General features: G+C 35.5%; 1 long non-coding RNA gene across 1 annotated transcript; it reads left to right on the forward strand.

Moving 5' to 3' along the window:
* The first annotated feature begins 3,905 nt into the window (after window positions 1-3,905).
* Window positions 3,906-6,722, forward strand: LOC144435932 (uncharacterized). Its single transcript, XR_013480913.1, has 3 exons — window positions 3,906-4,139; window positions 5,713-5,840; window positions 6,398-6,722. It is a non-coding gene; the product is annotated as an uncharacterized LOC144435932 (long non-coding RNA).
* Window positions 6,723-13,900: the final 7,178 nt, after the last annotated feature.

The following is a 13,900-nucleotide window of genomic DNA, read 5'->3' on the forward strand; positions in this document are numbered from 1 at the left end:
TCAGATGTATCGAACACATTCCTTTGCTTGGTCTGAGACTTATTTGTGACCTTGTAAGCTATGTGTGTAGGTTCATCAACTTGTCTCTCAACCTATCATCTGCCACAATCCCAAGTGTATGATTATCTTGGTCGATACATTATAAAACGGACTCTTAACGACGGTCCTGTTTTGGTGCAAAGCTAAAGACAACAACTTGACAGTTTTAGCTACATAATTGAAACCCTAAACAAGAGATTACGATTGCGTGTTTACACTTCACATTTTCATTGATCGCATCCATGACTGGGAGTACGGGGGCAGGGGTCTTTTGTTGAATTCGTAGTCGTACGTGCGTAGTCAGTAAATTATGTAATATTATCAATGTCGACCCAATTGGCAAATTGCATGTTATTCCGATTAAGTGGTGTGAATTCTAAGTACGATTCCCTGCTTTCAGGCCTGTCATAAAGTATTTGCCTAACAATACCATAAAATGTGAAAATATTTTGTCAAGTTGAGCTTGTATCAATTCCGTTAGTTTAACCTACTCTCTTGGATATCAAAGAACTAGCATGCGGTTCGATACAAATTAAGCTACATGAAGGCTCCAAAACTAAGGTGAGCTATGATGTGTCCCCTGTTGAAAAAAAAACACTCTAGTTCGCAGCTTGCGTTTTTGCCTTTTCTCCTTCATTGACCATTTTGAACGTTTCTTCATTTTACGCTTTCAAGCTTATTACAAGTGCTAGGGAATTCGAGTTTGTGTTATTTGATAATTGATATGAAGGACGAGAAAGAAACTCCTTAGAGGGGTTTATGTTACTGAGACAGGCAATTAGCACTGTTTTGTTGAAAACGGGGTACACACAGAACAAAATTTATGATGACAACTGTAAAAACAAATTGTAAAAAATCAAAATTGCCTTCTACAGGAAAATATGAAAAATATGATATAATAATATATGCAGGTGTCAAATTTCATCATAATGTAAAAAAACTATCCTTTAATGTTTTTAATGTTACGGGGAATATTAAAGGGACAAGCTCGGAAAATTTGGAGTCAATATCTTTATTTTTAACAAAGTTACAACAATATTTCTACAATAAAGAATTGGATGAAAAATAGCCTAAACGACAAACACCAGGTTTAAAAAAAAAAAACCGAAGTGCTCATTGACTTCAAATAAACCCGTACTGTAGTTCCTGATCGTTATGCTGTAAAATAGAATGTGACCGAATATAGATACCTAGGATATACAAAGTTTAACTCGCATTTAGGGCGAACACAGATTCCAGGCCTAATAATCATGTTTTGTTTGACAACAATTACTGTCCATTAAGTTTTGCAGACTGACTTCCATCTTTGAATTTATTTGCATTTTCAACTGCACTGTTCTTACATCGTTTTATTCGACTAACAACAAGAATGTACTGACTAAGCTTTAACTGACTTGAATATTTTTGTTTTATGGGTGGAAATAGAATCATGAGACAAATATATAGATTCTGTGATGAAAGCATAGCATTAGGAATGGTGAATTGTAAATATCATATTTTGATACAATTTCGTTTCCAAAAGTTTAGAAGAGTAAAGATAAAGTCGGGTTTTGTACCTGCTTCCATTGATATCCTAAATATCACAATAGCTGAAGTACATATTTTCAGTAAAAAATGCTTTGTGCATCTATCGTGTAATTGTTAAATTTGCACACAATTTCATCAGACTTTAAGACATTTTGAGATCTTGTGTCCCACACAAAGTCCCCAGTGCAGGGCTTTTAGGCTAGCTAACACCAAAACCAAAACATTTGACAATGGTTATTATATCTGATTGTTAAAACTTTATTACGCATGACACCTTGAGTAAGAGCTGTTTTCATGTTGTTGAATACGTGAGTTGGGGTATCGTACACAATATGTTGCAACTAACTATAAAGTTAGCTTCTTTTGATCACATCATCTTATAAATTGGAGATGAATCGATGTCAATACGCATGCTTTCTACGAAACTGGATTGTGTTACACGACTACACTGCAGTTTATCATATACTCTGTACAGAGACCAATATATAATGACCTATGATCACTCCATTTGTCCATCCATCACTATTCATACTGTTACAAAGCTAAAGTTTCATGAACAATTATACAAATAGTAGCAGAATTGTCGGCCCTTCAATGTAAACTCCCAAGCAATTCATATTGTCGGACCATTTTAAGCGCCGACGAACATTAAAACACAAATTTTGATAAAGAAATGATCTATGTGAAATGTATTGATCGAAACCAAAAAGGCTATAACATATTTATTGTCATACTCCTTTCTTTTGCCGTGTTCTTTTCTTTGCTGTCCACAATTATATCCATGTGTCACGGTTTTACCGCTATATCAATGTTGTCCTACATTTGCCAACTTGTAAATTCTTTCACACATCACCACATATAGCTGAATGACCTAAATATCACCAAACCTATCTGGTAGCAGGGAAGAGAACATGTGTTTTTCTAGACAGTAACCCTTCCTTTCCAAAGGTCAGAAATTCGATTCTGTGTAGTTAATGACATGGTTCCCCATCCATCATTTCTACTATTAAGCTAACAATATCATACTTGTAGATTATTTGTTTACTGATTAATTCACTACAAATAAATTGCCCCAATAATCTTTTTATGTAGGCTTGTGTGGTTTCTAATTTTCTTGCGATCAATTGAAGTCGACACTCTACATACCTCGACGTTTAATTTGTAAATGGTTATGCTATTCTACATCATTATGATAGTCCCGTCAGTATCTGAATATGCTAGTTTTATGCCAGCACCACATTCAGTCATTTAATCTATTTACGTGTATATTTAGAGGATATCTGTCGAGAAGTTAAAACCAAAGAGCCAAAAACTACAAACAACTACGATGACAATGAGTGAAATTTAAGTTCAAAGTCAATATTGTGTTGCGACCTCACCCCCGGGGGGCAACTCCATCACAAGCATTAAAACCCAAACTGTTGTGATACCACTTTTATGCAAAAAAGGATACCCTTTCTGATACCATTTTAATTAGTCTAAGTACAATCGAACTGTCGTTGTTCGCTGTGACCGTCTCAGTCCACTAGCACTCACTCTGTTGTCTTGTGTTGATGGTGGGACTACAAATCTGATAACCCCATCATCATCATCATCATCATCTATATGTTGATTATGATCATTATGGTCCGGTTCTTGGATTTTTGCTTGGATGTTTTGCTGGAGACACACTTGAGTGTCTGGTTATGGTTGCACTTGCAGGAATATTGCATGCTAGCTGCACGTGACTAAAACCAGGGGTTTTCAGGGGAAGGTGGCCCTAGATCTGAAGTGGCATGAGCGACGAGAGAAGTTTTTCAAGGAAGAAAAACAGGCTGAAACACATAGTCTAATTTACAGACCCTTTCTGATACCAACACTTCATGAAAAGTATACCCTTTCTGATACCAATCAGCATAAAAAACGACCCCTTTCGCGCGGACCCTCCCCGTATAGCCGTCTATGGGAGTTGCCCGCCCCATAGACCCTACACCGTAGGGTCTATGCCCGCCCCGAGACCTTACATTTACTCATCTTGGCATTACATCAGTGTATCATTGATATTATAACTCACTCTTAGTGTAAAGCTAGCAAATTCAGTATGGATTAGTTAATCATACTTCTCTTGATGTATTGTTCACGACCTTTGATCATTTCAATGTTAAGCAAATCGGCATTAGCTTGTTGATATCAAGTCAACCACAGTTTAGTTATAAAATTTTCAAAGTTCAGCGACGTTGATGGCTAAAATGGGTCAACGACTTTTGGCGCAATTTTTGTGCTCTAAATTCCTTGAAATTGAGAAGGGCCGCCCAGCCGTCTAAACATGTTTGTTCCAATTACAGTTTGCGTGGTCGTTCATGCCAGTATGGGGTAATCATACAATAATGCAGCTTAAGTTAAGGTGTCTTTTTATGTGTAGTCGCGCCAATTTCAACGTATTATCGGAACGATAGAACGCTCATGATCTTCGAGAGAATCACAGAGGTATTCCATCCTAGTAACTGGTTTGGTAGATATAGCTAAGATGGCACTGTCAATGCTGTCGTGTGCCGAATGCCGTATGAAGACATAGAGGAACGACAGACACGTAGGTAAGTTGACAAAATTCTTTTAGTGAATTGACAAAATATTTTGTACCATTGTCATTATATGTATTCCATAACAGCAGACTGACTGAAAATGCTTGAAATGGTTAATTACACAGAAGTGAAGTTCATACATTGTGTCTCCGTTTTCACGACACTTTTTACGCACATTTCCATGATTGGATTTTATCTAAATCATGTAACATTGACTGAGAAAAATGAAGAACGTATACAATAGAAGTGAGTGACGTGTAACAAAAGTACAGCATACTTTGCTCTTTCGTGACCTTACTCCTGATAGTGCATATGCATGTCTTCTGAATATTCATTAACTGATGTATTAAAGCAAAAACTTGGGAAAAGGCGGGAATACAACATATGTGTATCTGATGTTGTAATCAATCCCGTTAGTAAACTGGCACACTTTATTAATCTAGTGATCTCGTATAACATAGACATGTATGGAATTTGGTGAACATACGCTTTCACTATATTTTAGTTCAATCATCAACCAAGTAGTTAATTACTTGCTTACTTACTTACTTACTTACTTACTTACATACTTACTTATTTGATTAATTAATTAATTAATTAATTAATTAATTAACCAATTAATTAACCAATTAATCAATCAATTGTAAAGTCTTTTAAGATGGATGTGTATATATCTGTACGAGTAGGTTGATAGAACTACTAGATGTAGACACAGGAGACAGTGTTTGCTATTTGGAGGTTGTTAAAAGGATCAGTTACACTGTGATGAGGAGGTGGTATATGTGGATGTTTAAGTCATTAGGACCACTTGGCAGTTGAATGTGTATTTTGTGGATACTGCATCGATCAGTCAGTCAATTAATCAATCAATCAATTAGATCAATCAATAGACCAATCTGTGGATCGATTAATTTAATAAACTTAACGAATATTTAAAAAAGTTATCTTAGTTATCTTATAACTTGAAGTCTCAAATTACGAATGTATGAAGGCTTTGGTTTCAATTAATTAATTAATCAATCAATTAATTAATTAATTAATTAATTAATTAATTAATTAAATAATTTGTTTATTTATTTATACATATATTTTTATAATTCTATTATTTATTTGAGATGTCGTACAATATTTACGAACACTATAAAAACAAAGAACAAATTCACAAAGTTCCGTAACATTTACAAATCAACTATTTATTTTAGTACATTTTCTCTAAAATTACTAAGACCGGTAAATATGCTGGTATTTTGCAAGATATTGATAAAATTGAATGTCCTAGGTAAAAACGAGTTTTTCCTTTTGTGTGCAATTAAAATGGGTCACTTCAAAAGTGTAGTGTTAACGGTGCTTCCTAGATCCAGGAGGGAAAATGAAACGGAAACCTGGGAACAATATACATTGGGTTAATTAAAAGAGCCGTTTCCCTCGAGATTGAAGGCTTTAAAATACTGATAAAAGATTACTGTAATCTTACTTTACTTCATGTTTATATATATTGTATAAATGTGTTGATTCTTGAACAGGCAATTAACACATACACGGCTATTACATATAGTAATTAGTGTGTTATATATACTATCTGTAGGCTCCATAATGATGGACGTTGTTGAAAACACTCAGAAGAGAATTTATCGTCAGCAAATTATACAGATTGAACCTGCTGAATAAGAAGATAGAAGATTCGACCCTAAAAAAATATTGAGAGGAGTTTCGGTACGTCACAGTTATTTACCTTTTTACACCTCTCATCATAAAAATTTAAAACAAAGCATCAGTATTCATCGAGTCACAGTTTGTAATCATTCTTTCAAGAAAAAAAGAAACGTTTACAAAAATAGCGCGCGTTTTACATGTATTCATTTACTTTGACTGAAAATGCCATGTGTTGACGTGATACTGACTGTGTTGACCTTCATCAGTACTGGTGCGATACAGTTACATCGGATCGGATGACACTGCATGCACTCAGGACTAAATATAGTCACTCCTATTCAATCGACCATGAACATATACAAATAGTTTACATTGTAAGTACGTTCAGTGTGTTTCACAGACATTAGTAGGACTTTTCTATATTACTTTGTTTCGGATAGATACAGTATATTACCAAATTATATGGGTACATTTCTCGCGTAATTGTTGCTGGAAATGTAATTCATAATTACTAAAAATCATCACTTAGATAAGTAAGTAAAAGTTGTATTTGTGTAACTTGTTATTGTTTTCTTAATACTAAAGATAATTAAACTATGGCATCTTTTACTTCGCAGAAACTACAGAGACGGTTGACAGTTAATCGGCCAAGAAGAAAATAATATTTTATAAGACAGTGCTATATATGAGTTCTGATGACGACGAATCGGAATGGGAAATTTGGAAGTAACACAAGATGAACTAGATGACATTGTGTAGCAAACGAACAATCAATGAATTGCATGTTAAGGGAGAGTTCATTTTTACGGCTGGGGATGTGCCGGGAATTGTTTGTGTTGTACTGAAAGACTTTTCCCCTTGTGAGCCCTTCATCCGAAAGAAGCCCCACCCCTAAATGAAAACAATTACTATTTAAAAAAACAAAACAAAAAAAAAACGTTAAAAGCAATCTCCAAGTGTATGTCATGGGGTGTTTATAATTACCGAAGGCGATGGTGTTGAATAGCCAAAGAATACTGGAATATGGTCTTCAACACCTCAATTAGTAATTCAAAAATTATTCTACAGCACAATGTTATTGTCCCAATTTTAACGATATTGTATACATTGTAGATTTGCTGACATAATGATGTACATGACAAATTCTAGCCAAACGTTTTTACTTGAGTTTATTGGGCACTATCCAGTTTTCAATTTATTACACATGCGCGTACGTGTGTGTGTGTGTGTGTGTGTGTGTGTGTAAAGATAAACTATTAATGGAAGGTTATAACCTGCCACATAATTGTACATAAGTAAATGCACCTTACATAATTGCGGCAAAGCTGAAACATTTTTTTTCTTCAAATTTACAAGGTTAATAACTGCTCCTGGGGCTTAGTTTGATTCGGAGAGGCAAAACTCGGAATAAGTCAAACCGTCCCACCGATCTGCTTTGTAAAAGTGATGACTTAGCCCCCCCCCCTCCCCCTCCGGCCGTAAAACTGAATTTGCCCTAAAATGCTTTGAGCAAATTTAGGTAAAGTTTGAGCGAAGGGAGGGTGTTTTAAAGTGGCACAAACTGAGTTTGTAAGCATATTACTCAAGTGAAAATACTTTAACAAACCACATTCCAGTGCATTGTTAATATTAATGCATGTCGTTTCCCATGACATTACGATTACATAGTACTGATTTCCTGAACATGTTTTTATATCATTACGTATTATAAATGAAATCATCGGATATTTTTTTTAATTATATCATGACAACCATGTTTGAGTTCAGTCAATCACAAGTGGTGGTGGTGGTTAAGTGTGCTTCAGTAAGTACAATACTGCAAAAATTACACCGAAGTACTTATAAACTCAGCTTGTGCCCTTCAAGTCTAAGGCGAAAACTATTAGTGTTTCCAATATTTTGTCTTCACTCTCTTCAGGTTATATTGTTAAATTTATTGTACTGAATTACGTGTAAATGTTTCACTAATTTTCCATAATGTGCATATAGAGATATGGCAATAATATAAATATCTGACCAAACTGCCAGTGTGTATGTAGTTCTACAAGAGTTTACATATATCATATGTTGTGCTAGACAACCACGGTGCATTTCACCAAGTTTGCACATTGAGCCAATTTACTAGCTGTAATTCTGGGCATGTCAGTGCCTTTAACTTTGATATTGTTAGTATTGGTATTTTATGTCAGTAACTAAAGAGAAGGAAGGGCTTGTTAATTATTTGTCGATTTTCGAAGAACTTTTGTATTGTTTTTCTGAAGAAAAAAACTTAAACTAGAAATGAAAGCAATCGCTTATTATCGGAGACGATATATTACGGCCGCTAAGAGTTCACTATAGTTAAATGAACTCAATTCTTCAGTATGAAGTTGATCGAGGTCAGTGTCAATGCAACCGAAACATTAATACTATCAAATTATGATAGTTTCAAAATAGCATAGTTCACTCTCATTATCATTTATCATATTATTCTGATTCTTTTGTTTTACCGGCTATTGCTTATGTCTCCTTTGATCATCAAAAGAGGGCGTACAACTATTTGTGAGGAATTAATAACTTGACGAAAAGGAAGTGATTTAAGAGATTGTCGTAGAGGTCGCTGCATTGATGAGCAACTATTTCTTGAATGGGAATTTATGAGTATACACTTGATGTCACAATACAGCATTCGTGTGAATAGACTAGCAAACACAATAGATCAGTTATTCAGAGAAAGGTAGGACCTAGCCGACCCATTCCAATATTCCAATATATATATATATATATATATATATATATATATATATATATATATATATATATATATATATATATATATCTACCTACATATAAATAGCAAGTGACAACTAGATATAGATAATTGTTTCACATATTTCTTTTCTTCTCTGTTTTGTAATGGTTTAGATAATCACCTCTGGAGTACACTCCTTTAATAAATTATTCTTATTATTAATTAATAACGTGTTTGTGTAATCATTTATGCAAATGTATGCATCGGGTATGAAAGATATTCGTGAGTATTCATATGGGTATGCCTATAGTATTCTCATCAGTTTACGTTAATAATACGTTTACATATCCCTGAATATGCCCTGATTATGGTTAAAATACGTCCATATTCCTATCATAAGGCATGTATTCACATCCTATTCATAGGCGTATGCTAAGATATTCATGGTGAGAATATGCTGTGAATATTATGTGCAAAAGTGGTTCATCTTCTCATCGTTTTTCATGCTATTCTTATGAGCATACGTCGACTCCAAATTCTTAGAATACGTGTGCATATGTCTGAATAGTAGGATATGCCACTAGATATTTACTACAAATGCAAACGTTTTCGTATGCGAATATGTATCATTTGGTGTAGTGTATGTCCCTCGATTATGAAGTTTACTGTGACAAACAATCCGGTTGACTTTGAACAGGCATGTGCCTTTGCCAGAAGATTTGAAATTATTGACAGTTTGTCTGACACTAATGGAAATACCAAGGATTTCAAGAAGACAGTACAGAACAACTGTGACAGTAGTAAAGACAGTGTGACCTCCGAGGATAAACATTTGACCTCTGTGAACTCTGTGGACAACATACAATACGGACAGACAGTTGAACAGCTGCAACAGACATTGATTAGTCAACAGGTGCAGCCGCAACGTTCATTAACTCAATGGGATGAACGGGAATTCCTGAATGACAAAGTAAGCGAGGAATACATTCCTCACAATTATTTTCAATCTGACTCTAACTTTCAGCCATTTTATCCAAACCAGTTTGAATATCCAAGCTCTGACGGACAACAACACCACAATTGTAATAACAGAAATCGTTTTAGTCGATCATCTTCTAAACATTTAAGACGAAAATGCTATAACTGTCAGAAGCATGGTCATATTGCTAGTCAGTGTCGACAAAAGCGACCATTTAATACTTCTAACTCTACTGTAAAGCATGCAGGAGGTATCAAGGTAAATACATCCAGCATGCTAAATAAACCTTCTTTAAGTAATATGGAAATTGATGACTTTAAAGTTTCAAATAATAACATGATAAATGTTGACATATACAACCACAAAATTCCAGCACTGATTGACACAGGTGCAACAAATTCAGTTATTTGTACTACTTTGTTGAAAAAGATACCTAAATTAAATCGTTTACGAATTTCGAAATCACAACATCGATCTATAAATTTACCTTCCGGTCATCAATTGCCAATTATTGGAACTATTGTAATTCCAGTCAGATTTGGGAACCGTTGTATCAATATGCCAGTCCATATAATTAGAAATTTACACAAGAATCTAATTATAGGGATGGACTTTTTGACTAAACACAAAGCTGTTGTGGACATAGCCAGTCGAAAATTGTCACTGCGATCAGCATTATTAATGCGCGCAAATGAGAAATGTTTGATACCTGCTAATTCAGAATGCATTATAACTGCGCGACTTAGGAAAAATTATCCTAATGGTGTTTTAGGTATAACACCGAATATAAGTTCATTAAGTCATTTAGGTTTGGCTACAGCAAGAGTGTTAACCAAAACACACAACAATTTGGTTTCTGTTAGAATAGTCAACACAAATGACAAAGACATAATTCTCAGAAGGAATACTCGTTTGGGGTCATTTTCACCACTACCAAATGACACTGAACTATACCATTTTGACAGTGACCTACATACCAGAGACCGGACAGCTGTTAACACCACAACTACACAAGGACAAGACGAATTCTTTTCACAATTTAATCTCAATGAGGATGACTTGACAGACCAACAACTACATGACCTTCGCTCAATTCTTTGGAAGCACAGGGATGCCTTTGTAGATAAATCTGGTAGATTAGGGTACTGTGATTTGATCAAACATCGAATTGAGTTGGAACCTAATGCTAGACCAGTATCTAGACCACCATATCGTGTTTCACCAGAGAAAAGAAATGAAATTAGACGACAATTAGATAATTTGCTAGATCAAGGAATAATTAAACCCTCCACATCACCATATTCGTCACCATTACTACTCGTTAAGAAACCTTCAGGGGCGGGGTGGCGCTTAGTTGTTGATTATAGAGAATTGAACAAACAAACAGTACCGATAGTATTTCCGTTGCCAGGGGTAACAGATGCAATCGATATGGTGGGAAGTCAGGCTCCAAAATACTTTACTACATTAGATATGACAAGCGGATTTTGGCAATTGGCTATAAATGACAAAGATTCGTACAAAACCGCGTTTGTTAGTCTTGATGGGAAATTTGAATGGAAGACTTTACCACAGGGATTACGCAATAGTAGCTGTTCGTTTCAGCAAACAATGCAGTTTCTGTTCCGAAAAATGCTGTGGGAAAACTTAGTAATATATGTAGATGATTTAATTTTGTTCAGCAAAACATTTAGTGATCACCTAGATCACCTGGAAATGGTCCTCACACGTTTGCGTTCAGCTAATCTCAAACTTGGTCCAAAGAAATGTCATTTTGCCAAACGAGAAGTTAAATTTCTAGGACATATCTTAAATGAGAATGGTATTGCAACTGACCCAAATAAAATACAAGCCGTCAAAACTTTTCCAGTCCCGAAAAATGTGAAACAGTTAAAGTCCTTTTTAGGCTTAGCCGGCTTCTATCGTAAGTTCATAAAGGATTTTTCCAAGATTGCGGGCCCATTATATGATCTATTCAAAAAGGACAAAAAGTTCGTCTGGGATGATAAATGTCAACAGGCATTTGATACATTGAAACATGCACTGGTCAATGCTCCGCTATTAGGTTATCCACGATATGGACAGCCATTTATCCTTTATACCGATGCATCTGCGTATAGTGTTGGCTATGTTTTAGCACAAAACCAGGACAATGTAGAACATCCAATTTGTTATGGAGGAAGATCGCTTAGCCGTGGGCAGCGAAATTATACAACGACTGAACGTGAGGCTCTTGCAGTATTGCATGGTTTAGCTCAATGTGATGCATATCTTCGTGGAAACCGTTTTACAGTAGTTACTGATCATGCAAATTTGCCATATCTATTCAAAACAAAAACATCTAGCGGTCGTATAGCCAGATGGGTATTAAAAGTACAGGAATATACATTTGATATCGAGCACAGATCAGGTTTGAGTATTCCACATGCAGATTGTCTATCAAGACGTAAATATCCAAAAGAGACATACAAAGATTCAGATTTTAGTACATCTGATACTTGCACAAGTCAGGCCACTCAAACTGACGATGTCATTCCCTCAGTGTTAACTCTGGAGATACCAGACAATACTATCATACCTGAAATTGCACATATGCAAACAAAAACAGCTGATGATTCTATTGTTGATATAAGGTATTTATATGAGAAATCTGATAGTGAAGTTGCATTAAGCCGGCAAAATAACTCGCGAAACTCAGAGATTACTTCTTCACTTAATAACGTTATAGATGTTGATGACTTCGACATAAGGTCGGAACACATGTCAAAATTGCAAAGAGCAGACCGGCACATAAAGCCTATTATAGCTTATTTGGAGAATGGTGAACTACCAAAAGAAGCAAAACATGCACAAAAATTAATTCAAGGGCATGCGAATTATGTGTTATTAAACAATGTCCTATACCATTTTTGGTCCCCCACAGGAAAGTCGTACAAGGCGAAAGATTGTATTAGACAACTTGTCGTGCCTAAAACATTACAACTTTACATACTAAAGCGAATTCATGATGATGTCACAGGAGGTCATTTGGGAACTTCAAGGACATTACATGCGATCAGAACAAAATACTATTGGGATAATCTACTTAAGGACGTCAATGATTATGTAGCTTCATGTTCTCATTGTCATATGAGAAAAAGAGGGCGTCGTTATAGAAGTCAATTATTGCCAATACCTGTTAATGGTTTAATGGACCGCATTGGTTTTGATTTCTTAGGCAAATTAAAGACTACGAAACGCGGAAACAGTTACATTCTGGTAGTTACAGAATATCTTTCCAAGTTTGCATGGGCCTTCGCTCTTCCGAATACTCGGGCGGAAACAGTCGCTAAGGTATTATTTGAGGATATCTTTTGTGTATATGGATTCCCAAATTCCTTGTTATCAGATCAAGGAGCATCGTTCATGTCACATCTTATTAAGGAAGTATGTAGATTTTTTGATATTACAAAGACACGTTCATCTGCATATCACCCAGCATGCAACGGGCTCACTGAACGTATGAACAGTACGCTTTTAGATATGTTATCAATGTATACATCAGACGAATCTGATGATTGGGATGTATATCTCCAATCTGTGTTATTTGCATATAGGGCCACACCCCAAGAAACTACGAAAATGTCACCTTTCAAAGTGATGTTCGGTACTGAACCTAGACTTCCGGTTGATGCTGAAATATTACCGCGACTAGGTGTATCAAGGAATGTCGATTTTCATCTTCATGAAATGGCAAGATGTAGAAACATGGCGATACAGTTAGCAAAGGAGAACATAACAAAGGCACAAGCAGTTATGAAAATGCGTTATGATGCAAAAGCGAATACATCACATAAGTTTACAGTAGGTGATATAGTGTATCTTCATCATCCAGCCGTAAAAGTTGGATGCAGTCCAAAGTTTCATCATCCATTTCGGGGACCTTTTCGTATCAAGGAACAAGTCTCACCTGTCAATTTCAAACTTCAATATATTGACAGTTCTAAGAAATACAATAAGGTGATTCATGCAAATAGGTTAAAACATGCCCGTTTACGGCCTGACCATCTTCAAAGTGGCAGAAATACTGACATGCACACTTCAGACGATGTAGAAGATAGCCAAGGCATTGATCCGTTAGTGAACCAAAGAACACAAAGTACAAACTACCATTTACAATCTGATACAGAATTGTATAGCATCCCACAGGACCAGAGTGCTCCTGAAACAGGAAGCAAGCAAATACAGACTACAACCTCTAAAACTTGGCGTAACAATGTACGCACACGTGCTGAGAGACGGAGGTTAGAACAGAGTGTTGAGAATGACTCTGATGTAAATACTGATAAAGACGACAATGATAACTATTTTGGTATAGAGAAAATTATGAAAGGACGGTACAAAAATGGTCAATTGCAATATCTAATCAAG

The sequence above is a fragment of the Glandiceps talaboti genome, chromosome 5 (genome assembly GCF_964340395.1).
Source record: "Glandiceps talaboti chromosome 5, keGlaTala1.1, whole genome shotgun sequence".
NCBI classification, from domain to species: Eukaryota; Metazoa; Hemichordata; class Enteropneusta; family Spengelidae; genus Glandiceps; species Glandiceps talaboti.